Raw genomic sequence first — 4630 nt, 5'->3', positions numbered from 1 at the left:
TGGGTGTCTGGGAGCAAGGCATTGAATTGGGCCAATCAGATTCTAGCTCTTGAGAATTTAGTTTGGCAAGCATGGAGGAAATCAGGCATCCGTGTGAGCTGAAGCTGAAAGGAGAGGATGGTGGAAAAAGGGAGTGGAGGGGCCTTGATGGACCATGTGGAAGCTAAAGTTATGGGGCAGCAAAAACCACAAGGAAGCACTGAGATGCAGTCCATGGAGTGAGGAGAACGGAACAGACACGGGGAGCAGAGCTAGGGACAGACGGCAGCTTGCCCCTGGAGCAGCCTCCAGATCTTGCCTCCAGACTCCAGTTCAGGTTTGTGTATATCCCATCAGTAAACCTTCTGCTTCTTGAAGAGCTCTAAGTCTCCATCTCCGTGATTCCAAAGGACATCCCTTCAAACTAAAAAGCTGCCAATGGCTCTAAATACCATCATCTCCTAGCATGAGCTGAGCAATACTCAGATTATCAGCTCTTCTCAGACCTGAACGTGGAAAGGAATCATCTGGGGATGGTCTTCACTGCAGATTCAAGTCAGCAGGTCTGGCTGGTGGCTGAGGCTCTGCCTTTCTCCCATGCTCCTGGGTGATGCCATTTCTGCCCGTCCCCAGCCCACGAGAGCAAGAGGACAGGTGACTTGCATAAGCAACCCTGTCACTCAACGGGAAAAAAAGAAAAAACCCAATAGAAACCAAACAAAACCAACCAAAACTAGGTTTTCAAAGTGTCCAAAAGATAGACAGTAAAAAGGCAGAATAGGTGGTAACATCCTAGCTTTTCTCCTTTCTATAGCATTTAGGAAGAGAAGAGACACAGATGCTCAAAAGTGCCATGACCCATGGCCTCTGAAGTTTCAGGGTCCTGTAATATTTTGAGGCAAGCTTTTTGTCTCTAATTTTGTTTGTTTAAAGCAGAACTCTTGGGTTTTTAAATAAATCTGTTCTCTGGTATCTATCAATTCACCCAGAGAAAATTTTTTTTGCTAAAGAGGTTGGTTTTGAATAATTTCTATGACTGTAACGAGAAACTGTTAGATTTCACTAGAAAGTAGCGTGATGGAATCTGGTAATCATTCTAAATTCAGCAGCCGGCTTCCTAATGTGCAATTTCCAAACATGCTGCTTTCTGTTGCTGCTGAAGTCTGTTGTTGAAGCTTTTGATGCATATTTTTCCATGAAAATGAGAAGGCTGCCTCTTGACCAAGTGAGTGCAAATGTTAACATCATTTTCCTTGCACCTATTTTCCTATTCTAACTGTGGGATAGAGCAAACTGCATACCCTCTTCAAACACTGGAAAATCTCACTGGGACAGAAGTAACAGTGAGATGGGAAATAAAGGGAAGACCAAGGGTACATTACTGCAAACACTGGAGAAATCAAAAGGTATTAAAATGTAAGGTCTGAAAATATCCAATAGACTAAACGCTCCTCTTAAGGAAAAAAATGAAAATTTTTCCTTAGTAGTATTGCCTTAGAGGTATCTTCTGGGATAAACTCCTGGGCAATGGCTTTTAGTACAGTATAATTTGTTAGCATTTATTGCTGGTGATAAATTGGAGTATCTACCATGAGCTTTTACTGCTTCAGGTAGGGTGATCACAGCTTTCCAAATTGTAAATTACTTTAGCAACTACTTGGGACAGAAGGAAGTAAAACAGAAGATTCAAGCTTAGAGGACTGTTTCTTATTCTTCCTCTGCCCTGGTGCTCACCTGCATGGGGCACTTGGGTAAAAGCAGGCTTTATAACAGCCCTCCATCCCCTACCTGACCAACCTTTTTAGTTGTTTTGTTTGTTTGTTTTGAGACAAGGTCTTGCTCTGTTGCCCAGGCTGAAGTTCAGTGGCTCGATCATAGCTCACTGCAGCCTCAAACTCCTGGGCTCAAGTGATTTTCCCACCTCAGGCTCCTGAGTAGCTGGGACTACAGACACACACCCAGCTAATTTTTCTTAATTTTTGTAGAGATGAGGTATCACTGTGTCACTTAGGCTGATCTCAAATTCCTGGTCTCTCAAGTGATCCTCCCACCTTGGCCTCCAAGGTGCTCGGATTACAGGTGTGAGCCACCTCACTCTCCGCCGTTAGTTGTCTTTTGAGTGACTTCAAAGCCATCTGTTAGTTGTGCAAAAGATGTAAATACAACTTACCTGATGTTAAACACAAGTGTTTATTGCAGGGCAAAACACCACATTTTAGGGAACCATAGCTTAAAAATCTTCTCTTGGACTTACTAATCCATTTCTTCATTATTTAACCAACTTCTTAATCAACAACAGAGTCTTTAACCAAAAAGGTCAATACATGGGTAAATACCTTAAAACCCCACTAAGACAGTGAAAACTCTACAAATTATATAAATCAGGCCATTCATATCTGGGATATAAGATAGTTTTAGAGATGTCACATTAATCATGTTTTCCAAATCTGAAGTCAACACATAGGTTTCTTAAGGAGACAATAGAACAAAATATTTGAAAATGAAACTCACTGTTTCTGAGTACCTTGCATGGGTTAGATGCTTCATATATACTCTTTCATCTCATTTAATTCTCCCAATAGGTCTATGAATTGTTTCTCCATTTTATAGACAAGAAAACCAAGCTTCAGAAATGTTAAGTAGTTTTCTATTTACTGGCAATGCTGGTATCCAACTATAAGTCTGCTGTATTCCACAGTCCCTCTTCTTCTCCCTGTCTCCTAAGATACTGTCCCAGATAATGGCAGTTCTCGCTCTAATCATCTCTCTTTCCCCATTCCCACTCCGTCTTCTCCTGGCTGAGCACAGTAGCTCTATTTTACTTTCTGTGGTTCTATTATTCTAGGACCATGTTGGCTGCCCACACACAATCATTTGTGTTCCCTGTCTAGTAACTAGGAAAGCTGCAGGTGGCTAGCAGTGAGGAGGGGTAGATAATTTTCACCGGCCATGCCATGCCCCCACTGACAAATTAACAGATGTAGGGAACATTCCAGAGTTCCTATGGTTCCGTGGTGGCTCTTCCCTCCTCACTGCCACCTCCAAAGCCAAACCGCTTCACCAGCTGCCTCTGGGCCTGCAAAACCTGGCTAGAAAGACCCTGGTAAGGAGAACAAGGCATGGAAAAGGATTGCAATCACTTGTCAATACTATAAAACAAGCTGAGATGAATGAATATACTTGTAAATATATCTGTGTTTCATTATAAATGTTTATTTCTTTAATCTATTGGCAAATTGCCCTCCAGAAAGGTTTTATTAATCTACCCTCCCATCAACATCGTACCAGCTGAGTCCCTGGGTTTGCAAACATTTAGCTAGCAGTCCCCAGTCTGGGGTAGGATGATGTTGCTTGTAAGGCAGCTCCAGAATTTCTAAATGGAAAAGACTTGGCGACAACAATCTCATTGAGTGGAGGTGGGAATGTGCTTTGAAACCACATTTGCATAGCACTTTACATGAGAATGAGAAAATGTCCATCTTCTACATCAAATAAGGGGGAAGGGAAGGACTATGCAGGAGATAAGGACTTAGGGCCACCATTTGCCCCACTGGGCGGAGAGCTCACAGCTGGGGTCTGGGCTGAAGGCCCAGCTCTGAGGTTGGGCTTCACTCAGCAAGATCTCTCTCCCAGGGCATGACCTTGCAGACCTTTTCTTTTGTCCTAGCAGCTGTAGCCACTGCATCTAGCGCGCTTCTGAATTCTCTTCTGCCAAGTCTGAGAGAGCCAGGCTTCTCACATTCACTCCACTGGGGCCTGTGGCACTGGAGAAGAACAATCTCCCACAAGCAGAACGGAACACCCTCTTGTTAACTGACCAGAAATCTTTTGAGGCAGAAGATGGCTGATTGAAGTCTTGCGTTTATCGAGTTTGCTTTTTACCAACTTGCTTCTTTGGGTAACAGTAGCTCATAATAAGAGCTCCTATGTTTTATTGAGCATTTACCACGTGGCAGACACGGCCAGGCACTGCACATATAGTGTTTAATTTAAGCCTTTCAACTACCCCATGGGGTAGATACTGTTATCATCTCTGTGTTAGGATGAGAAAACTGATACTGAGCAAGGATAGGGCCTTGCTCCAGGCCCACACTAGGAAACGGTTCAGCTGGGATTGAACTCGGGCCTGACCTCTCCATGGCCTGACTTTTAATCCTGCCTCGATGTTTCCCTGTCAAATGATGCAGGAGGTGAGTAGGGGAGCAAAGGATGGCCTTCATTGTTATTTTCAAAAGTTTGACTACAAGTTTGTAAAATAAAGGAGAGTTTTAAAACATATCTCACTTATATATATTAACCTAGGAACACAAGATTAAGCAGAGCCTCCGGCCTCCTGCTACAGGGAGCTTCTGTGTTCTCTAAGCCGGGTTAGCACAGCAGCATTTCCGTGTGACAGGCTTGTCACTCTAAGCAAAGGTCTTACCTGCCAGGATTCAGATGCAAACACTCCGAGAGTAGAGGGACATTTGTTGAGCATTTACTACAGGTCAGAGACTGTGCTCCTGGCTTTACATGTGTAATTAAACATTTAGAGGGACTTTTCCTGAGGCCCTGGAATTGGCTTTGGGGCCCATAACAAGAGGTGCTAAGTGTTCATGTTTCTTACTCAAGGAGAGCTTCCAAATATTGGGGCCAGGCTTCCTAGGACTCG

Source organism: Eulemur rufifrons, chromosome 29, assembly GCF_041146395.1.
Source record: "Eulemur rufifrons isolate Redbay chromosome 29, OSU_ERuf_1, whole genome shotgun sequence".
Lineage (NCBI taxonomy): Eukaryota > Metazoa > Chordata > Mammalia > Primates > Lemuridae > Eulemur > Eulemur rufifrons.
Note: the sequence above shows the minus strand (reverse complement) of the source record.